Here is a 25,050-nt window from a genome sequence, read left to right on the forward strand (position 1 = left end):
AGCCAGAACTCAAGGACAGTTGGAGAACAATCTGAGTTCAAAATTCTTCTGGATTTAACAAAATTTCCCAGTGAAATTTTGTCTCACCTGCATGAAACTCCAAAATTTTGTAGTATTTGCTTTGTTTTCTGAGCTACTTGCCTTTATTGTTTATGGAAAGCATTTAATTTGGATGTTGGACAACAGCAATTCTTTCCCTCACTCATGTTTCATTGCTTTACACAGTTACAAAAACAAGTGCAACTGGGAAAACCAGCTTGTGGACAAACATATCTGTCTCTTGGTAAACCTAAACTGTGGGAGCAGAAGTGCCCCACGGACCTTAGGACCTGACGCCCGAGGAAGCAGTCACTCTGCCTTAGGCAGTGCATGTAACTGAGAGGAAGGCAAGCATGGGTAAAGCCAGTTTTGAGGATTTCTCATATATTGAAAAAACACTTAAGTCCATCAGGACCCTTTTGCTGCAAGTAACAGAAACCCTCACAAAAGCTGGGTTTAAAAAAAAAGGAGATTTATTTAGAGGTAAAGAAGTCTTCATGGCTAGTTGGCCAGGCATACCTTTGTAATCCCAGTGCTTTGTAATCCCAGGAGGAAGAGGCAGGGGCATCACTTGAGGCCAAGAGTTCTAGACCAGCCTTGGCAACATAGCAAAATCCTGTCTTTACAAAAAATTTTTAAAATTAGCCAGGTGTGGTAGCATGAACCTATTGCCCTAGCTACTTGGGAGGCTGAGGAGGAAAGATCATTTGAGCCCAGCAATGGGAGGCTGCAGTGAGCTATAATCTCACCACTGTACTCTAGCCTAGGTGACAAAGCAAGACCCTGTCTCAAAAAAAAAAAAAAGAGGAAAGAAAGAAAAGCTAATTGAATCAGTAGTTTAGCAATGTCACTAGACCCCAGATTATTTTCATTGCTTCACTCTTCATCCACAGCATCAGCTTCCTCTTATGACTTAAGATGGTCAACAGCTAGATACCTTGTTTCTTTTTCCTCACTGGTAGGAGAGAGAACAGGTGTCCATCCGGAATCAAGTCCTTCCCTTCTGTCTGATCAGTTCAAGTTGGGTCTCATGCCTGCCCCTGGGCTAATTAATCATCATGGTCATCAAAGGAATGGCATCTGGTGATTGCTTTAGAATATCAGCACCCACTCCTGGAGCTGGGGATGAGTTCAGTTTCCCATTCCTGTGAATCTCATGAGTTGTGTGAACACCTGAACAAAATTGGATTCTGTTAAAGAAGAAGTGGGGAGGAAAGCATGCTGGGAAAGACGGTTCGGTTACTTCACAATACTGCCTCATGCCGTCTGTTCCCTCAGATGCCAGGATTGTACATCCCCGAAGCATCTTGGTCACTACAGTATCATCTGCTTATCCTGCAAAGGGAGAAACTAGTCTTCCTTTAACTCAGTCCCAAGTATTGCTGGGTTCTCCCAGTGCCTAGAGCCCCGCCCACACTTCCCTGGGTTATTCCCTGGCCCATCCTACAAGGAAGCATTTTATAGCTGCTCTGCCTTCAAAGCTCCAATACCTGCTCCCCGTCCCTCATAGTCTAGCTGATGTCTTCCTCTCAAAGTTCACTAAGAAGCTAGTAGCTGTGGACTAGACCTTCCCCTCATCAACCGTACCCTGCAGCTGTCTCTGCCCACATGTTCTTTCCCAGGCCTCAGTGGAGGACCTAGCTGCTCTCTCAGGCCAACCTTACCATCCATTAGTGTGGACCCCAGCTCCCTTCACCTGCTCAGGACCTTTTCAGGCCAGCTCTGCATCCAGCCCTTCTGTCTCTAACTCTAAAGGCATACAAGGGAGGCAGAATCTTGCATCTTAAAATCAAGTGAACCGAAGCCAAAAAAAAAAACAACTCTTCTTTTTTTTTTAGAGGCGCTGTCTCTACTTTATCAGTTCTCATTCTCTCAACTCACTATCATTGAGCTTTTGAACCCATCACTCCCCAAAACAGCTCTAATCAATGTGATTAATGACCTCTTTTGCCAAATCTGGCCACTTGTTGCTTATCTGACTGTACCCTTTAGCACCTTCTTCAACCTCTCACTTTCTCCTCTCAGCTTCTATGGCACACCCTCTCCTAGGTGAATTTCCTTCCCCAGTCACTTGCTGTTCATCAATCTCTTTGAGGACCCCCAAGGTTGATTTGGGACCTTGTTCTTTTCCCTTTCCCTCCCCTCCTTTTTATTTTCCTCCCCCCATCCTCTTTCAACATTCATGTGGCCCAGATGCTTATCTGCTCTACTCCCTGTTTAAAGTTATTCCTTGCTGATGATTGGCAAATTCACAGCTTCAATCCTGATCTGTCCACTAAGCTTCAGGCTTGTAGAGGCAGCTGGCTGCTTCTGTACTCTGCTTAAATGTCTAATAGCATCTCCACTTCACATGCCACAAACTGAACTTTGTGTTTCTACCACCTTCTGTCTCTCAAACTCATTTCTCCTCTAGTCTCTCTATCAACTTAGTAAATGACACCACCATCTACACTGTGGCGCCAGCCTCACACAGGAATCAGTCTTGATTCCTCTTGTCCCATGTTATTCCCTTCATATACTCCATCAGCAAGTCCTGTCGTCTTTCCCAAAACAGCCTCAATTCATCCTCTTTACTTTATCTCTAGCTCCAAGCGGCAATTGTCTCATGGAACTACTGTGAGAACCTGATACCATTTCTATTCTTGCCTTCTGCACAGACACCAGAGTAATCCCCAAATATTAAGTTGGATTGTCTCACTCCCTTTTGTAAAAGCCCTTTTGTGACTCCCTGTTGTGGGCAGAACAAAATCAAGTCAGCTTAGCATGGCCTAAGAGGCCTTACCAGAGCAGGTCATGACTCCTCCTGCTTCATTTGGTGAAATTGGGCCCTGGGCACCCTGACTCTCTTCCTGTGAAAACACAGACTCATGCCCACCCGGTGTCTTTGAAGTTTCTCTGCTCCTGATTTTTGCAAGATTTCATCTATTTTATTGTTAAGGTCCCAGCCTAACAAAAAAAAAAAGAGAGAGAGAGAGAAGATTCATGTAAAAGGGCTGAGCGCTGAATCCAACTTCATCACTACTCAGTAAATGTCAACTACTACCACTCTTATTACTAAATTTCTTTTTGGAATGTTGATAGAGAACCATTACCACTTAAACCTGGGGATGTCTTCCTTGCAGTGGAAAAGGACTTTGCTTCCTAAAGGTTGTACTCCCCTCTCATTATGATTGGTGACTTTATTTACTCATTTATAACATGTTCTGAATGTCCACAACTTCAGTCCTTTACTTTTGTATATGCAAATATTTGAGATATAGATTGAATGGTAGAAATAGAGAATTAATCTTTGCATGAAAGGATTAATAGTTTAAAATCTTGTTTTTAACCACAAAGCAATGCATTCAGAAGCTGTAAAACTTACAAATGGGTATGAAATGCAAACGCCTACCTTCTTACTTACAAATCCGTATTTAATGTAATTATAGCTGAACATAATTATAGCTATTATTTCTTTTTTCTCAGAAATTTGTATGTATATATATACATGTATATAAATATATGTATAATCGTGATTCTAGGAATTTTTAGTGATAATGTATTCTACCTTTTTATCTACTTAAAACAATTTAGTTTGCATACTTTTCATAACAACACATAGAAATGCATTGATTCTTCAGAACAGCTACCTAATATCCCATTTTACAGAGCCACTGTAGTTTATTTAATAATCTCTCCATAGGCATCTAAATTTCACTCTTTTTTTTTTTTACTATTACAAATAATAGTACCATGCTGTTCCTATACAGTATATATTTGCCTTTTGTGAAAGTGTTTCCTTGGGAAAAATTCCTAAAAGGAGAATTGCTGAGTTTAAGAGAAAGTGCTTGTTAAATTTTAATAGTTATTGCCAAATTGCTTTCTAAAAAGATTGTAGCAATTTACATCCCATTAACAATACATGAGTGTTCCTGTTTCCCACACTCTTGAGTAAGATCAACATTTTACAGTTGTCCTCCTTTATCCATGGGATTATATCACGCTACACAATTTAAAATGTGTAAGTTGTTTGTTTCTGGAATTTTCCATGTAGTTTTTTGTTTTCTGAGATTTTAGTTGCCCCTGGTCAGCTGCAGTCTGAAAATATTGAATGGAAAATTCCAGACTGGCTGACCAGGGGTAACTGAAAGCTCAGAAAGTAAAATAGTAGATCGGGGTTAGGTGGGGTGTGCAAGCTACAGTATTTTTGCAAAATATACAAAGTGAAAAATAGTATCTTGTTTTAACTTACATTTCCTTGATTTTTTAGAAAGCTAAAAAATGTTATATGTTTATTGGCTATTTGCTTTGTTTTGTTGCAAATTTATTTTTCTATTGAATTGTTCTATTTTCTGTTACTGATTTTTGAATTGCTTTATATATAAAAGAAATAAACTCTCTTCCTGTTATATAAATTGCAGACTTTTTTTCTATCCTGTGGTTTAACTCTTGACTATGTTTATGGTATTTTTTGTCTTGAAAAAGTTTTAATTTTTATATAAGTAAATTTATCCATCTTATCTTTCATGTTTCTTGCTTTTCCCTGGTTAAAAATTATGAGAAAAAGACCAATGATTTTTCTAGTATTGTTGCAGCTTCATACTTTACATTCAAGTTATTGAGCCACCTGGAATTTATTTGGGCATAAGTAAGGTACTTCTGCACTTTCCCCCAATGCCTTGTTCATCACAACATTTCTGAATTATTCATATTCTCCCACTAACTTAAAAATACCACTTTATTTATATTTTAATTTTGTTGTTGTTGTTGTTGTTTTTTTTTGAGACAAGGTCTCACTCTGTCACCCAGGCTGGAGTGCACTGGCACAGTCATGGTTCACTGCATCCTCAACCTCCTGGGCTCAAGTAATCCTCCCACCTCAGCCTCCCAAGCAGCTGTGACTATGGACATGCAACAACACACCCAGCTAATTTTTATCCTTTTTGTAGAGACAGGGTTTTGCAATATTTCTCAGGCTGGTCTTGAACTCCTGAGCTCAAATGATCCTCCCACCTCAGCCTCCCAAAGTGCTAGGATTACAGGCCTAAGCCACTGCACCTGGCCTTATATTAATATTAATATTTTTAAGTTCTTAAATGTATTTGGGTCTGTTTCTGGGGTCTTTATTCTCCACTAACAGCTTTCTTATTTCTTATAATTTCTCTACCTATAAAATATCTTAACATTGGGTAAAACTAGTTCTTCCTCATTATTTCATTTACAGTTGTATTGGCTATTCTAACCCTTCTATTACTCTACATGAGCTTTACAACATTTTGTCAGTTTCCAAAAATATCCTATTGGTATTTTGATTGGAGTTACAATTGCTTCAGGAAAATAAGCTATATTGTTCCATTTACTCCTATCTTTTCGGTTCCTGTATTAATCAGGATAGGACAGACTGTTGCAAGAATAATTAAATTTTCAAATCCCAGGGTATTATTTCAACAAAATGTTGTTTCTCACTTATGTAAATTCCTGTGCAATTGGGCCACTCCCCAGGCCAGAGGTCCTGACTGTAGGGGCCCCACTATCCAGGCTGTTTTGATCTTATACCTCTGCTCTCTCAATATGCTGAGGACTATGAAAGAGATAACTTCGCCGGGCGCGGTGGCTCACGCCTGTAATCCCAACACTTTGGGAGGCCGAGGCGGGTGGATCACGAGGTCAAGAGATTGAGACCATCCTGGTCAACATGGTGAAACCCTGTCTCTACTAAAAATACAAAAAATTAGCTGGGTATGGTGGCGCGTGCCTGTAATCCCGGCTACTCAGGAGGCTGAGGCAGGAGAATTGCCTGAACCCAGGAGGCGGAGGTTGCGGTGAGCCGAGATCGCGCCACTGCACTCTAGCCTGGGTAACAAGAGCGAAACTCTGTCTCAAAAAAAAGAAAGAGATAACTTCCAGTCCTGTCTAGTTAGGGGAGTGGTAAAAAACCAAATCTGGTCAATGGACTTTGAGTAGCAGTGATACGTCTCACTTCAAAATCAAAGCTTAGAAAAGCAGGTGTGAATTTTCCCTGTGAGTTTTCCTTTGTTAGTCAGTTTTGAAGGCCATGACTTGAGATGACAGAAACCTTTTCAATAACTGAGCCACTTCATCACACGGGCAGTTGCCCAGGCAACTCACCTGAGTCACATTAGATCCGCACCTTTATTGTGTTAAGGCCACTGAGATTCCAGAGGAGAGTTGCTACTGCAATGTAAAAAACTTATCCTGACTAATTAAAAAAACTGGCCAGTAGTGGTCAGCTGTTGAAAAAAAAATTAAAAATTGGATTAGCAGTCAGGTGATGAGAGAGGAAACTAATATCAGAGGCTAGGAAGAAGGCAAAGCATTTGGTAAAGGTTTAGTTTGTGATTACCTTGCAAGACCATTTCCCTATTGAACTTACAGTTCAGAGGCAACTTAGTGCTACTATTATATATGTAGTTGCTACTGGTTGTGTTTTGCAATGTACTGGGAGGGGGGAGAGAGAGAGAGAGAGGGAGGGAGGGAGAGAAAGAGGGAGGGAGAAAGAGAGAGAGGGAGGGAGAGAGAGAGAGGGAGGGAGAGAGGGAGAGGGAGGGAGAAAGAGAGAGACGGAGGGGGAGAGAGGAAGGGAGAGAGAGAGGGAGAAAGAGAGAGAAGGAGGGAGAGAGAGAGGGAGGGAGGGAGAGAGAGGGAGGGAGGGAGAGAGAAAGGGGAGAAAGAGAGAGGGAGGGAGAAAGAGAGAGAGGGAGAGAGGGAGGGAGAGAGAGAGAGGGAGGGAGAGAGAGGGGGAGGGAGAGAAAGAGAAAGAGAGAGGGGAGAGAGAGAGGAGAGAGGGAGGGAGAGAGGGAGGGAGAGAGAAGCAACTCAGGAAAGAAATGACCACTTTATAACGAAAGATAAAAGGGAATAAAGGTAACCCAAAAATTTGGAGTCTTACAAATTTGAAACAGCCAACTGCTTTTAGATCCAGAATCTGAAGAGTTTAAAGGCTTTGAGTAAAAAGTGCTAGGAAAAAAGAAAAATAAATAAAATATATATATATACACACACACATATATAGATACATATATACATATGTGTGTGCATGTGTGTGTGTATCAGTTGATTAAATGCCTCAGGGCAAAGGTTAGATCAACTTTTACAACTTGTTAAAATGTTAGAGGATTAAAATTACTTAAATCGAGGTACTGGCCACAGAGGTGTGGGGGAGAGGGAGAGGGAGGAAGTTCTGAGGACAAGACACCAAAAGAATAAGGCAGAAATAAAGGAAGTCCCTCAAAGAGAACTGTAAATACGGTTACTTTCTCATGGAAGTGTCTGGAAGCAGATAGATGGGGCCTTCTGGTTTTTGAGAGAGTCATTCAGTAATACAAAGAAACCATAAGCCTGCTCTAAAAAGCCTGAGGCACCAACCTAATTGAGGGCAAGACGTGGGCTAGGAAAGCTGTGTAGCTCAATACCTACTTCAGGTGTGACCACGACAGGTAATAGAACAGAAAGGACTTCCCGGAGGGTGGAGCCAAGGAGCTCTGAGAACTGCCCCACACCCTGGGGGAATGGGCCCCAGAAGTCAAGTGTGTACCTGTGGTCATGTCCCCCAGCCGAGTTGTTTGAGTTGTTTGAACCAACATTGAGCAGTTGTCCTAAATTCGACTAATCAGATTCTCTCAAAACTTTGTGACTGCGACTGAGACGTTCTTGTTTCTCTGAGAAGTTCGCTTGTTCCGAGATCATAAGAACTGAGGACATTATGGGAGTGGCCATCTCTCACCCAAATGTGCTGAGAATGCTGTAGAGAAAAATGTTTGCTTTTTTTTTCTGTAGAGAAGAGAAAAGAATGCTTCTTGTGGAGAAGATAGGAGAAACTATATTTATAGGGAGGGAGGCAAAGAGGGAGAGAGACAGAGAGAGAAAGACGATTCTGCCTGTTCCTGAGAGCTTTTAGTTCCGGCTCCCCCAGGGTCAGGCTCCTGTGAGGACCGGCTGTACTCCTGTGCGTTCTAGAAGGCACCCACGTATCAGTAAAATCCATCTTCTTTTCTTGTTTAAGTTTGTTTAAGTTGGTTTCTGTTTCTTAAAATCGAAAGAACCTTGACTGAGGAAGTGCCCGCATCTTATCACTGCAAAACATCTCCAGGGAGGGACCTCCCCTTCCTTCCTGCTGTGTACATTGTGGTCAGATCAAGACAGTGAGATTTCTCAGTGATCCCTGATTTCAAAGTAATTACAGGGGAAGAAGAGTGGCTGAAAAATTGGCTCATGCTTCCATCTCCACCTAGACTGCCTAATGTTAAGGATGACCTCTTTAATAACAGCACTGAGAGCGACAACAATAATATGAAAATAAAACATAATGATTCCTATTGTGTTTAATTTCATAATCAGGCTAAGGAAAAGGAGGAACATCTCCTCTTCATGTCCTTTATCAGGTCAGTCTCCTGCCCTCTGGAAAGGTTATTTTCTACCTTCTCCTACTCAAACTTGCAGCATCCCTTCTCTTTTCTCACTCTCAGCTGATGAACTTATTTTTTATTCCACTGAGAAAAAAAGAATAACTGGGAGATACCTTTCTTATCCTTCCAGCACCAAATCTACCAAACTACCAGCAAGGTACCCATTTACTTGGCCCTCCCTCCTGTTCCTATCAGTGCTTAAAGTTCTATCGAAGCCCAGTAGAACTTTCTGGGATGATAGAAAGGTTCTGTATTTGTCTCTCCTCAATGCAAACCCAAGAGCCACACATGGCTTTTGAGTGACTGGAACGTGGCCGGTGAAATTGAGGAATTGTATTTTATATTTTATTTAATTTCAATTAATTTAAATGCATATAGCCATATGTGGCCAGTGACTGCTGTGTAGGATAGCTGAGGTATAGATAATTCTTTTGAGGAGTTTTGCTCTAAAGGGAACAGAAAATGGGGTGGATAGTCACAGAGGGATGGGGACAAAGCAGCAGCACTTCTTTTTTTTAAAAAGCATGCTGGCAGGAAGGATTCATGGGACAGACAAAAGGATGATGCAGGAGAATGAAGGGTCAATTACACATCTCAAAAGAAAGCATACACATGGCCAATAAGTACATGAAAAATGCTCAGCATCACTGATCATTAGAGAAATGAAATCGAAACCACAATGACATACCATTTCACACAAGTTAGAATGGCTACTATTAAAAAGTCAAAACATAACAGATGCTGCTGAGATTGCAGAGAAAAGGTTAGTGCCTACATACTGCTGGTGGCAATGTAAATTAGCTCAGCCACTGTAGAAAGCAGTTTGGAGGTTCCTCAAAGCACTTAGAACCATCATTCAATCTGGCAATCTCATTGCTGGGTATATATCCAAAAGGAATGTAAATTTTTCTACCAAAAAGACATATGCACCCATGTGTTCATTGGAGCACTATTCACAATAGCAAAGACATGGAATCAACCTAGGTGCCCATCAATGATGAACTGGATAAAGAATATGTGGTACATATACACCATGGAATACTATGCAGCCATAAAAAAGAATGAGATCATGTCTTTTGCAGCTACAAGGATGCACTGGAGGTCATTATCCTAAGTAAATTAATGCAGGAACAGAAAGCCAAATACCGCATGTTCTTTCTTATAAGTGAAAGCTAAACATTGAGTACACATGGACACAAATAAGGGAACAATAGACACTGGGGGGGACCTAAAATTGAGGGGGGAGGATAGGAAGACTGCGAGGGTAGAAAAACTACTCGTCATGTACTGTGCTCACTATCTGGGTGACAAAATCATTTGGATACCAAATCCCAGTGACATGCAATTTACCTGTGAAACAAACCTACACATGTACCCCAGAATCTAAAATAAAAACTGAGAAAGCAAAATAAATAGTGCTTAGAAAAAAAAAAAGAAGACGAAAGAAGGCTCAATTATAAAAGCAAAGTTGATTGTAGACAGGAGCAGGCCATTGTGCATAGATGCACTGTCTAATATAACAGCCACTAGCCATACGCGGCTATTCAAATATAAATTGATTTGTTTAATCAATCAATTAAATTGAATTGATTTATTAAATTTAAATATTTCTTAATTGAATTAATTGAAGTCCCCAGTCACACCAATCACATTTCAAAACGCTATCACATTGGATGTAATTTCCATCATTGAACAACGTTCTTTTGGACAGTGTTGCTGTACACTTTCTATCTTCATTTTATATCATCAATCCATTTTTTGAAAAAAATTTTTGAAACGTTTAAATCAAATTTATATAGGTACATAGATTAGAGAGCCAAAAAGTGCTGCAACTGACAACTTTTCATTCCTTCTCCCTATTTTTCACTTCTCAAGTAATTGTGATCAAGTCTTTAAGCTTTAAAAAAATCATGGCTGTAATTCTAAATACTTTTATTGTATTGCTTCTTCTCAATTGTTTCCAAGTTTTGGATATAACCCTGACTTCTTTAAGGAATGCATGGATTCAGCACTCCCCACACCCCTTCCTAATCACCCTTGCACACACATGCACACTTCCAGTCCCCCATCTCCCTATAGAGTTAAAGTATTTTTATGGTTAGATCAGAATTCAATGTTTTTATTAGTATGAAAAAAGTGACTACCTGCAACCAAGTCATGTGATAAGCCGTGATTACTTTTTATTTAAGATCTTTTTACATTCCCTAAAGTTAATACTCTTTTTAAAAATTTGCTTAGTTATGTAAGCATTTATCAGCAATTTGACCCCAGTGTTTTCCAGAAGTGTGGATGGTCTTTGCATGTGTTCGAACATGTCAATTTCATATTCTTGGAGCCATGCCTTCTGGAGACTTGCTTCAATCTGCTCAGGTTACTCTCTGAGGCTGCTACACAGTTGGCACCCTGGGATCTCCATCACCTCCACCCTGGGATTCTCTTTCCTTCTTTCTTGAGTTGGATCCACTGTTGGTGGGACATGTCACCCTCTTTCTTGACATACTCCCTCATCGTGCTACTGCTCCAGCAGTAACTATAAAGAGTAAATGTTTGAGGACTAGCATGTCTGAAAATGCCTTTAGCCTATCTTCACACTTAAAACTTTGTGTACGTAATTCTAAGGCAGAAATAGTTTTCTCACAAATTATAAAAACATTGTTTTACATTAACTTCTAGTTTCCACTGTTATTAAAAAATCCAAAGCTATTCTTACTCTTGATCCTTTGTATATGACCTATTTTTTCATCTTTTGACCTGATATTATGACATTTTGTAGTGAGATGACTTATTATGGGTCTATTTTCATTCCTTACACTGGGCTTTTGTTAGGCCATTTTTTTGAAACAGAGTCTTGTTCTGTCACCCAGGCTGGAGTGCAGCAGCTCAATCTCGGCTCACTGCAGCCTTCGGTCTCCTGGGTTCAAGTGATTCTCCTGCGTCAGCCTCCGGAGTAGCTGAGATTACAGATGGCCACCACCTCACCCAGCTAATTTTTTGTATTTTTAGTAGAGATAGAGTTTCACCATACTGAGCAGGCTGGTCTCGAACTCCTGACCTCAGGAGATCCACCTGCCTTGGCCTCCCAAAGTGCTGAGATTATAGGCATGAGCCATTGCACCTGGCCGGTAGGTTTCTTTAATGTAGAAATTCCTGTCATTCCACTTTGGGAAATTTTCTTGAATTGTTCCTTTAACCGTTTCTTCATGTATGTTCCTTTGCTGTTGCTCTCTCCTTCTGTCATTCCTATCACTGAGATGTTAGACCTATGGGACTGATCCTCTAATTTTCTCTTTTACTTTTCTCTGCTGTTTTCCTTCTCTTTAATTTTTTTGCTTTACTTTCCTCAATTTACCTTCTAGTCTTTGTATTGAGATTTTTGTTTCGGCTTTCATATTTTTGACTTCCAAAAGCTTCCTTTCATTTTATTAGTGTCCCCCCACCTTTTTTTTGCAGCATCCTGTTTTGTTTTGTATATCCAATGTCTTCCCTTATCAATGATAGTTTATTTTTAAGGTTTTTTTTTTCTCTTTGTAAAATCTAAGCCTGCAAGTTACTTTCGTTTGATGATTTCATCTCTATCTTTGATATTCGAAGCTTGCTTCCAATGTTCAGCAGTCCTTGGCTATCCACTCACATTTAAAAGCAGGGCACTAAAAAGATGAATGGAATCTTTGTGTGTGTGCAGGGTTAGGGCATGGGGGACTCTTGTTGACTGTGGTCATTAAGACAGCATTCCATCTTTTCTCTTGGCCTGGTCAGAGTCCCCTGAAGAAATCATTCCATCTCAAGCATTCTGGAGCTGAGTTGAGGAGGAGGTTTTGTGACAGGGTGAAAGACAGTGGGTGTCTTACCATGCAGTTTGTAAATTTCATGCAATCCTAGCACCTCTCTCCTGTACCCTTAATCCTATGCCTGGGTGGCAGGGTCAAGTTCTCAGCTGTGAGAGACGATGGAGGTTTGGGGGAGGCAGTGGATCTGGGTATCAAATTGCTTTTAAAACAGTTCTCAGGCTCACCTATACCCTTCACTTTTGGTTGAACCTATATTACAGATCCCTGAGCCTTTGGCAGGTTCTTTGGTGCCAAATTGCTCTTTGCTTTCCCCCAGAGCTGACTAGGAATTCAGCTTTCATAGATCTCAGTCAGTTATGCTTCTCTAGATGCTTTCCAGCTTCCAAACTGTATATGCTAGAGTGGGGCAGAGGTGTGGGTAAGTCATTAAAAATTCCATTTACTGTCATTTAGTCAGGTTTCAGAGAAAGCAGAAGTAAAAGCACATGTTAGATCAGCCATCTGTGACCAGAAACTTCCTCATTCTCACTTGAATGAGCTTCTAATCAAGCTTTCATCCCTTCTCCCAAATCTTCTTTTGCCACAGTGACAAATGACCTTCCATTGCCCATTCTGGTTAATTCTATCTTCATCTCACTTGACCTCTTACCAGCATTCAACATAGGTGATCACTTGCTTCTGGCACCCCACATCCTCACTGTCCTTTCCATTTGATTTCTCTCTCTCTCTTCTGTTTTTAGAATGTGCTTTTTAAAATTGAGTGCTAGTTTACATATTGTGAAATGCATAAATTTTAAGTGGGCAGTTCAAGGTTTTGATAAACACATACACCCATGTAACCTGCTTCCCTAGCAAGACAGAACATTTCTATTATTATTCTCTTTTATTGGGGATCCTCTTCCTTTTCTTGACTTTTAAATGCTGGAGTTTCCAAGGGCTCAGTCCTCAGGTCTCCTGGGCTTCTCCTCTTTTCTATCTATACTGACACTCAATATCCAGTCCATTGGCTTTAAATGCCATCCGGACCTGTTCTGTCCAACACAGTAGCCACTAGCCATGTGGCTATTAATTCTGAATCAAGATATGCTATACATGTAAAATTCACACTGAAGTTCAAAGACTTATTTAAAAAAGAATGTAAAACAACACAGTAATATTTTCATATTGACTACATGCTAAAATAAGATTCTGGATGTGTTACGTTGAATAAAACAATATTAAAATTAAATTTACCTATTTTTTCCATTTTTTAATATACAGCTATTAGAAAACACATGTAACTTGACTCATATTTCTACTGGTTAGCAGTAGTTTGGATATTGATAACTTCCAAATTTCCATCCCCAGCCCCAAACTCTCCTGAACACCAGACTTCATATCCAAATGCCTACTTGATGCATCCAGAAAAAAAACAAAATCATGTTCTTTGCAGGAACATGGACACAGTTGGAGGTCATTATCCTAAGAAAATTAACACAGGAACAGAAAACCAAATATCGCATGTTCTCACTTATAAGTGGGAGCTAAACACTGGGTATTCATGGACATAAAGATAGCAATGGCAGACAGTGGGGACCACTAGAAGGAGGAGGGAAAAAGGGGAGCAAGGGTTGAAAAACTAACTATTGGTACTGTACGTAATACCTGGTGATGGAATCAGTTATACCCCAAACCTCAACATCACATAATATACCTATGTAACAAACCCACACGTGTACCCCGAATCTAAAATATAAGTTGAAATTATAAAAAAAAGAAAGACATATTCAAGTGTGAAATATTAATTACGATTATTTTGAAGCATAAAAATATATTGATTATTGTCATGGTTAATACTGAGTGTCAACTTGATTGGATTGAAGGATGCAAAGTACTGATCCTGGGTGTGTCTGTGAAGGTGTTTCCAAAGGAGATTAACATTTGAGTCAGTGGGCTGGGAAAGGCAGACTCACCCTTAATCTCCATGGGCACCATCTAATCAGCTGTCAGCGTGGCTAGAATATAAAGCAGGCAGAAAAAAAAAGTGAAAAGACTGGACAGGCGCTTACATCTTTCTCCTGCACTGGACCCTTCCTTCCCTAGAACATCGGACTCCAAGTTCTTCAGTTTTGGAACTTGGACTGGCTTTCCTTGCCCCTCATCTTGCAGACAGCCTATTGTGGAACATTGTGATCATGTGAGTTATACATACATATTCCACTAGTTCTGTCCCTCTAGAGAACCCTAACTAATACAATTATAAAAATGCTTACTTGACATATCCACTTGGTTATATAATAGACGTCTCAAACTTAACAACTCTCAAATGGAATTTAATACTTTCCCATGCCCCAGATTGACCTGCCTCAGTTTTTCCTATCTCAGTAAAAGGTACCACCATTTAACTCAGTTACTTGGGCCCAAAACCTTGGCATCTTATTAACCACTCCTTTTCTCTCCCTCTCTGTACCCAATCTTCAGCGAATACATGTAGAATTAGGCAACATTTCACCTTTGCCCCTACCAGTCCCAAGTCATGGATTGCTTTTGCCAGGACAATGACTATAGCTTCCTATATGTGTCCTGGCCTCCCCACTTACCTTGTCCTGTCTATTTCTCTGCACAGCAGCCAAATGGATCCTTTTACAAACATTATACAGATTAAGTCATTCCTCTACTCAAAAAACCCCGAGGCAACTTTTAGTCACCATAAAATCCACAATCCTTACCAATGTACAAGGCACTTCTTAATGTGTCCTCTGGCCACCTCTCCAGATAATTTTCTACCATTTTTACCTTGCTCAGTGCACATCACTTACGCTGATCTGCTCATCCTTGCAGTTTCTTTTTTCTTTTCTTTTTTTGAGATGGAGTCTCACTGTGTCGCACAGGCTGGAGTGCAGCGGTGCACTCACAACTCACGGCAGCCTTGACCTCCTGGGCTCAAGTGATCCTTCCACCTCAGCCTCTCAAGTTGCTGGAACTACATGCACAGACTACCATGCCCCCTTAAATTCATGTTTTTTGTGGAGACAGGATTTCACTGTGTTGCCCAGGCTGGTCTCAAACTCCTGAGCGCAAGTGATCTGCTGGCCTCGGCATCCCAAAGTGCTGGGATTGCAGGTGTGTGTCACTGTGCCTGGCCATAAGCTGCACATTGTTATACTGAGAAGACCCTCTTGAAATCATATGAGTTGGAGTTGCCCCTCTGTATATGAGGATTCTGCATCTGCAAATCCAACCAACCACAGATCAAAAATATCTGAAAAAAATAAACAATACAAGAATAAAAATAATACAAATAAAAAGCCAACATAGTGCAACAACTACTTACATAGTACTTACGTTATATTCAACATTATAAGTAACCTAGAGATGATTGAAAGTATAAGGGAGGATGTGCACAGGTTGTATGCAAATACTGCACTGTTTTATATCAGGGATTTGAGTATCTGAAGATTTTGGTACCCACAGTGGGTCCTGGAACCAATCCCCTGTGAATACCAAAGGACAACTTTATATGTAAAAATTAATACTGCTGGGTGGATACATTTTACAGCATGTATCTCGGCCACTGCTGTCAAACCCACTATTCACAAAACGTCTGCTACTTTATTGCTTTAATCCATCTTTGGTGAGGAGAAAAATGTGTGTACTTTGCTGCTGGTAGACAGCACCAGTTTGCATAAGGTAACAGCCAAAACCAGAACCCCAAGTCAACATGCATGGCTTGTAGAATATCTGAAGTTAATAATGTTCGTGTAACACAAAAGAGCCAGTGGATTTTAGGACCAATAAGAAGGATATTAAAGGTCAAAGAGAATGAAATGAAAACTGGGTTTCTTAGTATCTGAAGAGATTTCTATATGGAGTTTCCCTCTATTCATAATTTGAAGTCTATTATCTTCTCCTTAACATTGGACATTTGAAATAAATAAAACTGTACAAAAATTAGAGAAAATTACAACAGCCTGATGGTTACAGCTCCAAAATATACATTACTTTTTAATTTTCTTAACAGATTGGCAGCCAGGAAAAAAATATTTTCTTTGTATTTATTTTTTAAACAACCAACAAGGAACTTTGAACTTATTTCATTTCCTTCCTTCCCTCCTTCCTTTTTTCCTTCCTTCCCTCTTCCTTTCTTTTCTTTTCCCTTCTTTCTTCAAATAGCATCTGGACTGGATCTAAACTAAACTCATAGTGCATTTATTTTGAGTTTCTGCTTTGAGGATCAGTGAAACTCAAGCGGAGTCTTCCCATATGTTGACATGTTTCTACTTTGAGTCACTCTCAGAGTAGTTAACTGTTTCTACCACAGTTATACAGTTAATACTCCGAGAGTAACTGTCAATCAACCCTTTAAGTAGTACAATCTGTCAGCAGGCTAGCAGGCAGGCTAAGAGCGATCTGTCAGTGACTTTTTACTAACTGCAGTTTCTTAGTCCACAGACATCTTTATGATTTCACTGGAAATAATGCAAATGCATTCATTTACCCAGTCAATAAGAAAATATTTATTGAGCACCTACTTTGTATTAGGTGCCAGGAAGGCCTTAGAGATGTGGAATGTGATGGTTAATTATTTGTGTCAACTTGACTGGATCCAGGTGCCAGATATTTGGCTAAACATTATTTTGGGGCATTTCTGTGAGGGTTTTCCAGATGATACTAGAATTTGAATTCATGAGTTCAGTAAAGCAGATTGTCCTCTATGGTTGTTAGATGTTTCAAAGAATATTTCTGACTGGTATTGAATCAGATGAGCGCAGATGTCCCTTTTCTACTGATACTCTATTTTTCTCTGAGTCAAAGGATAATTACAGAATCCTACATTTTGCTTTGGTTGTATAGACCTAGACTTTGGATAACAGATGGGAAAACAGACTTTGAAACTAAAAGCCCAAGAATTATTGTGCCAATTTTTATCAGATGGTTTTGTATAATCCTTAGATTGTAAAAAAAAAATCCTAAAGAAAGTTGTTTGTAGAAGAAAATTTATCACAGTGAGTATTGTCACAGTGAAATATTTTAATAACTAATCTATTGTGAAGCAAATGATGAGCCACTATTATGAACACCATCTTAGTCTGTTTCCTGCTCTTTAACAAAATACCTGAGACTAGGTAATTTATTTTTTAAAAAACCAGAAATGTATTTTCTTATACAGGTCAAGCATCCCAGATCTAAAAATCCAAAATCCAAAATGCTCCAAAATCTGAAACTTTTAAGTGCTGACAAGAAATACTCTTTGGAGCATTTCAAATTTCATATTTGAGATGCTCCACCAGTCACTATAATGCAAATATTCCAAAATGCAAAAAAAAAAAACCAAAAACTGAAACCCAGACATTTCTGGTCCCAAGCATTTCAGATAAGGGATACTCAACTTGTAGTTCGGAGGCTGGGAAGTCCAAGATCAAGTTGGCCACATCTGGTGAGGGACTTCCTGCTGCATTATCCCATGTTAGTTGGCAGAAGGACAAGAGAGCAGGCACCAGAGGGCAACAGAGGAAGAGAGGGACTGAACTCACTTCTATAAGAAGCCCATCGTAGTGACATTAATCCACGTATGAGGGTGGGGCCCTCATGACCTAATTCCCTCTTATTAGATCCCACCTCCTAATACTGTTGCATTGGTGATTAAGTTTCCAGTGCATCAATTTGTGGGAAAACACACAAACTGTAACAAACCCTTCTCAATGCATTAAATAATTTATTTCCTTTCTCAAAGTGTACTGGAGTTTGACAAAAGCACTTTTCAAAAATGTAGCTGGTTGTATCCAGGCTTTAAAATCTCCAGATTTCAAGATATGATTATAGGGCAGCTTTAAAAGAGTTTAAAGATGCAAGTTCTAAACAATTACATATAGTATTAGTCAGGGCCTATTTAGGAAAGCAGAAACTGTTCTCAATACTTCAGACAGAAGGAATTTAATATAAAAATTGGTTACATGGGTGTTGTAAATACTGTTGGAGCAAGAAAAAAGATTAGGTTACTGAAAGATTAGTAAACACAGAAACCAATTTCTCCCTAAGCCAGTGCAAGTGTGACTCAGGAACCAGGAGCAGACACTCAGGAGCTGGCATTGCTAGGCAACCGTCACAGCTGCAATCACTATCCTCACTGCCAGTGCTATCGACAGTGCTGCAGCTAAGGCTGCTGCCACCATACCTGCAGCCACCATAGCTGCTGCCACCATACCTTCAGCCACCATAGCTGCTGCCACCATACCTGCTGCCACCATACCTGCAGCCACCATAGCTGCTGCCACCATACCTGCAGCCACCATAGCTGCTGCCACCACAGCTGCTGCCACCACAGCTGCTGCCACCATAGCTGCTGTCACTATTGCTGCTGCTGCTTTCACCCTAATCTGACACCCAAGGAAGGGAGGGAGGGAGGGACGAAGTCACTTATCCCTTCTTCTTACCCTCCAGGTACCCCTGTTCCCTGAATCCAATCAGGAACCAGCAAGTAAGGAGGCCTAGGAAAAGCAGTTGGCAATGTCAAAAGATAAAATCACAACAAATTTAGTTATAAACCTAATTGGCTTTTATTTGTGATCGATGAACTGGGGCAGCCTCCATTCTACAAAATAAAAGAGAGCTGTCACTGAGCCACAGAACAGTGGATCTTCTAAGGTGGAAACATGGAGGCAGAACGATTGGAAAAAATAAAACTGGATTGGTTAACATCAGGTTACTTCAGGCTACTTTTGTATAAGTGTTGAATCAGAGGGGACTTCCTTATGCTGACTCAGGTAGACTGGAATCTCTTGTTTTCAGAAAAAAAAAAAAAACTGATGTGTTTTACAATCTATCTGCCTCCTTAAAGTCTTGGTTTGACTACGTGGCATTTAGCAAGAGAACTCTGTTTTGAATTAGTCTGATCTGTTGGGGTTTAGTGCAGGAGTTCAGTCCAAAACAACAGACTTTAGTAATTTTGTTTAACATCAGGATCCCAGCCCTTTACAATCCAAAGTAGAACTCAGAAGAAGAGAAAGTAAGAGCACATAAACAAGTGAGCTGAATGACTAGAGACCGGTAAATACTGTCTCAATTTCCAAAGAGGGGATTGACTTCTTTAATGAGTAAACTAATTAGACTGACACCGTCAAGATCCTAGACACTAGCAAGATTCTAGAATGGGTGACTAGTGATTACTTATGAGTATTTACATAGGTAGGAGACAACCATTAGTAGCCCTCTGGGGCCTACTAACTTATTGTGCTCCATATCTCTGGAAACCTGATCACTGCAAGAGTCAGATCTTAGCAGCTGAGAAAACAGCCAGTGTGGGATATCTTGAGAATAAATGTCTGAGAAACCTGTCCCAAATCAGAGTGGATATTTTAGGCTGGAATAATAGCCCCTATTCCTTTGAAGTTCATACACGTGCTTCACTTCACTGATGGAAAAGGCTATAAATCTGGAGGGACCACAGAAACCTCCTTTAATGTGCTGAAGGCACTTAGGACACAGAATGGTACAGGTTGCTGTGTCTGGGGTTGCACAGCTGATGGGTTTTTGCGGAACTGGGACTGCAATTCAGATCTCTCAGCCTGCTGTCAAGTCAAGGCATTTATTTATTTATTTATTTATTTATGACTCTTGTTGCCCAGGCTGGGGTGCAATGGCACCATCTTGGTTCACCACAACTTCTGTCTCCCAGGTTCAAGCAATTGTACTGCCTTAGCCTCCTGAGTAGCTGGGATTACAGGTGTGGGCCACTATGCTCAGGTAATTTTGTATTTTTAGTAGAGACAGGGTTTCTCCATGTTGGTCAGGCTGGTTTCGAACTTTCAACTGCAGGTGATCTGCCCGCCTTGGCCTCCCAAAGTGCTGGGATTACAGGCGCGAGCCACCGTGCCTGGCCCAGGTCAGGGTTTTTCTAAGTATCACTCTACCAAAGGGTGGAATGAATGCCTTCCATGACTGTGGACCATCCGGGCAAGGGTAATTGCCTCTCTCCTCATTCTCTGGCCACTGTGTGACCAACGGCAAGCATATGTGAAGCACTGAAGAGCTGAGAAAAGGAGGTAAGGAAGTGATGGCTCTAAGTAGCATCGACAACACCAGAGCTGTACCTGAGCCTTCTGGAGTCCTTTATCTTCATATTCTCTTTCCAGTTCAAGCTACAAACTGTCTTTTGAAGCTGTTGTTTCAGTAAAGGCATGGTATCCTAAATGTATTAAAGTTTGCCTGAATAAGTTTAAGCATTACTACTTTAAGCATCTAGCTCACCTCTAGAAGAATCCACTTAAGTCAAAAAGAAATTTGAAAGGACAAATGACTAAGCCCACTTCAGTGGCATTCACTAAATCACCACTTGTAAACTGCCCTGTGCCTGGCTCCCACTGTGCATTTTACATGCATTGTTTAAAAACCTGACCACAATCCCGTGGCGTAGATGACCTTTATTTTAAGGATAAGGAAATGGAGGCTCAGAGGGGTACCATACACTAGCAGGGGGAGGAACGTGTGAGAGTTGAACTCAGAGATTTCTGATCCCAAAGGGCATGCATGTTCCTCCCACTCTGATGCATACTCTCTATTCACCCAACAAATATGTGTTAATTGTTTTTGGAAGCACCATAGAAATTGTACTTCAAGTACTTGGAAAGGCATTTGTTAAAGAAATAGAAACTTGGAGTTTGAGACCAGCCTGGCCAATATGGTGAAACCCCCTATCTACTAAAAAATACAAAAATTAGCCTGAAATGGTGGTACACGCAATCCTATCTACTCAGGAGGCTGAGGCAGGATAATTGAAACCGGGAGGCAGAGATTACAGTGAGCTGAGATTGTGCCATTGCACTCCAGCCTGGGCTTGGGCAACAGAGCCAGACTCTGTCAAAAAGAAAGAGAAAGAAAGAAAGAAAGAGACAGAGACAGAGAGAGAGAGAGAAAAGAGAAAGAAGAAAGAAAAAGAAAGAAAGAAAGAAAAAGAAAGAAAGAAGAAAGAAAGGCAAGCTCATTTTTAAAGACAGGCCAATGCCATATTCTATAAGATAAAATAGGTTTATAGATGCTTAAAGTGAACTATTACTTCTGAAAAAACAATGTGGTTTCCAGAGAAAGGTTGTTTAGCCACTGATGAGGTTCTGGGGCTTTATTAACCTTAATAAATGTAAGTTTGGCTTTTAAAATTAAGAATAATGCAAAACTGAGGCCAACTACAGGTCCAGAGTAGAATGTTGCCCACGGCTGTGGATACATCATTGTAATGACACTGAGCATTCAGAAGGGCTAGTGAACATTTCAATCTGAGGTTAATGGGAAATCAGTTGCAAGGCTAATTTGTTACTGTACTAGGAAACTATTTTACTGAAGATAAATTATCTCTTTGGGTAGATAGTTCTATGAAAGAGATTACATTTCGTCTTGCCACATTTCTCTACAAAGTATTCCAACAGAGTCTACAGTAGAGGTTGGCAACCCATGCAGCCTGAGACAATATGTGAAAGAGAGTGGATGTGTTCCAACAAAACTTTATTTAGAAAATGACAGAGGTGGGGAAAGGGTGCTGTAGGTTGCCCATCCCCGAGCTACAGTGTTAGTAGGCATCAGGTAATAAATGCCGCTTCTATTTAAATGCCCAAAAGAGCTGCAAATCAAAGAAGCCAAGTGCAGGTATTAATTTTTTAAAATATCACTATGAATATTAGAGAATTCAAAGCCAACACAGAAATTATATTTCTTTAATGTGAATATTATCATCCATGTTTTAAATGATTTGGATGAAATCTTTGGTGTTAACTAATCAGTTTTACTCTTTAGTAGGTCTGCATAAACATAAAAAAGAATTGCCTTAAACAGTTTGGGCTGCTATAATAGGATACCACAGGCTGAGTGGCTTCAACAGCAAACATGTATTTCTCACAGTTCTGGAAGCTGGTGAATTGCCCTCTTCTTGGTTTGTAGAAGACTGTCTTTTCATCATGTTCTTACATAGTCCAGAGAGACTGCCTCTTATTTATCTTCTTATAAGGGCACTAATCCCACTCATAACGGCTCCACCCTCATGACCGAATCACCTCCCAATGTCACACCTCCTAATATCATCACAGAGGGGGCTATAATTTCAACATATGAACTTGGCTTGTGATAAGCAATATTTCATGAAGGTTTCTGTTTTCTTGTTTTGGGGTATGTGCATGTGTGTGTAACCACTGAATGGAATTGTTTTTTAGTTAGCCCATAATAATATATTCAATAATGTTTAGTGAAGTTAATAAGTTAAGTCAATTACAACTTTTTTCCCTAAAGATTTTTTTCAGGTTACATTTCTTATTAAAAATGAAGACAAGGCCTGGTTTCTCATCCCTGTAATCCTAGCACTTTAGGAGGCCAAGGTGGGAGGATTACTTGAGACCAGGAGTTTGAGACCACCTTAGACAACATGGTGAAACCCCATCTCTACAAAAAATACAAAAATTAGCAGGGTGTAGTAGCAAACAACTGTAGTTCCAGTTACTTGGGAGGCTGAGGTAGGAGAATCACTTGAGCTTGGGAAATGGAGGCTGCAGTGAGCCATGATCACACCACTGCACTCCGGCATGGGCAACAGAGTGACATTCTGTCTCAAAAAAAAAAAAAATTAGCTGGACAGGAGGATCACTTGGTCCCTGGAGTTCAAGGTTACAGTGAGCTATGAGTACACCACTGCACTCCAGTCTGGATGGCAGAGTGAGAACCTGTCTCCAATATCTAATAATAATAATTTTAAAATATAAAATGACAGTTTATATAGTTTTCTTAGGTTATGATGGAGAACCTTCATAACAACATGAAAAATGCAATATATTATTCCTTAAAGTCTTAGTTATTTATCTCATTATGATGTTATAACATGTTGGCACTCAATTCTAGGTTAAGAGAAGAGGTGGCATTGACAATTTAAAAATGATTTTGGAATCACACATTTTAAAATTCCATGTAGTACTGTAATACTGTAATACTGTAGTAATTGCTACAGTAGTAGCAGTTAGCATTTACTGTGTTCTAACACATAAAAAACTGTACAAAACACTTCACATATATCTCATTTAATTCCCAAAATAGCTAATAATGGAGGTATCATTTTACAGAAGAGGAAATGAGATGACAAGAAGTTATAAAATGTATCCAAAGTTAGAGGACTCAAACCCAGATGAGTCTGATAGCAAAGTCACTGCTTTTAACTACTATGCCAGTGATTCTCAAAGTGTAGTCCCTGGACCAGCAACATCAGCATCTCCTGGGAACTTGTTAGGAATGCAGATTCTCAACTCTCATCCCTATCAGCTGAATCAGCAACTCTGGGTGTGGGGTCACATTTGTCACATTCTCTCCAGGTAACTCCAGTGTCCACTGACAGCTGACAACCTCTGTACTACGCTAAGGTACCAAATGCTGAGTAAACATTAGTTGCTCAATTAAGTAAATGTGATAACAGGAGAGAACTACCTAGCACAGCATAGGGCTCACAGTGAGCATCAGCTTATAATAGTTTATTCCTATCACATTAATATCCATCATGTCTGTTTATTGTGAAGTCAGTTGATTAAAAACTTTTCCTGAACAGCCATCTGTTTTCTAAATTGGGAGGGGAGAAGCCCAGCACACTCTACTTAGAAAGAAAAACAAAGGCAAATGTGAATAAATTCTCCTTCGAGGCAAACCAAGATCTTGAGCAATTGCTTTTTAGCTAAAAAATTAATTCAATATTTAGTATTCATCAAAATGTCCATTGCTTTATCTGGATTTCAGGGTAGCAGGAATCCACATGTTTGACAACATTCCTTTGAATGAAACTGAGAAGTAATGTTGGTAGTGGTGGCCTGAGCAATACGTGTGATTGTGGCAGAGATTAATGATGACCAAAGAAAGTTGACTTTTAAAACTGCAAAATAGGCCACTCAGCTCCACTTAATCACACAGGTCCACTGTGTGCTTGGCTTGTTTTCTGGGAGGCAGAGGAAGGCTCTTCTAATGCACAACGGATCCTCCCAGAATGGCCTCTCCGTTCCTAGGAGTATGACAGCTTTGGGGGAAAAGGAAAAAGAAGAAAAGAAAATATTGGATGTAATGAATGATAGTTTAATAAAATTTTTATTGATACTTAATAATTGTATATATGTATGAGATACATGTGATATTAAACATCATACAACATCATACATTAAACATCATACAATGTGTAACGATCAAATCAAGGTAATTGGGAGATTCATCACCTCAAACATTTTTTTTATATTGGGAACATTCCAAATCTTCTCTTCTAGCTATTTTGAAATATATAATAAATTATTGTTAATTATAGTCACCCTACTATACTATGGAACACTAGAACTTATTCCTTCTAATTGTATTCTTGCACCTTTAACCAACCTCTCTTTATTTCCCATCCCCAACCCTTCCCAGCCTCTAGTAACTATTATTCTGCTCTCTACCTCCGTGAGATCGTTTTTAGATCCCACATATGAGTGAGAACATGAGATATTTCCACTTCTTTCTACCCATTATTCTGAATTATTCTCTATGCCTGGTTTATTTCACTTAATACAATATCTTCCAGTTCCATCTATGTTGCTGCAAATGACAGAACTGCATTCTTTTGATGGCTGAGCAGTATTCCATTGTGTATATCTATACAACACTTTTTTAATCCATTCGTTGATGGACACTTAGGCCGATTCCATATCGTGACTATTGTGAATAGTGCTGCAATGAACATAGGAGTGGAGATATCTCTAATTCCCTTTCTTTTGGAAAAATGCTCAGCAGTGATTGCTGGATGGTATGATACATCTATCTTTAGTTTTTAGAGGAACGTCCATACTGTTTTCCATAGT

At 39.9% G+C, this 25,050-nt stretch overlaps 1 long non-coding RNA gene and 1 other non-coding gene across 2 annotated transcripts; one reads left to right on the forward strand and one right to left on the reverse strand.

The window, feature by feature from the left end:
* Positions 1 to 283: 283 nt before the first annotated feature.
* LOC110567132 (uncharacterized) lies at positions 284 to 7,881 on the reverse strand. Its single transcript, XR_002477588.2, has 4 exons — positions 7,574 to 7,881; positions 6,148 to 6,269; positions 2,822 to 2,985; positions 284 to 1,212 (listed from the first exon to the last, which is right to left on the reverse strand). It is a non-coding gene; the product is annotated as an uncharacterized LOC110567132 (long non-coding RNA).
* Positions 7,882 to 24,108: 16,227 nt separating this feature from the next.
* LOC135271840 (small nucleolar RNA SNORA64/SNORA10 family) lies at positions 24,109 to 24,241 on the forward strand. The gene has a single exon (XR_010339972.1). It is a non-coding gene; the product is annotated as a small nucleolar RNA SNORA64/SNORA10 family (small nucleolar RNA).
* Positions 24,242 to 25,050: the final 809 nt, after the last annotated feature.

This window comes from Aotus nancymaae, unplaced genomic scaffold (genome assembly GCF_030222135.1).
Source record: "Aotus nancymaae isolate 86718 unplaced genomic scaffold, 86718_ANA_hifiasm-v0.15.2.pri h1tg000092l, whole genome shotgun sequence".
Lineage (NCBI taxonomy): Eukaryota > Metazoa > Chordata > Mammalia > Primates > Aotidae > Aotus > Aotus nancymaae.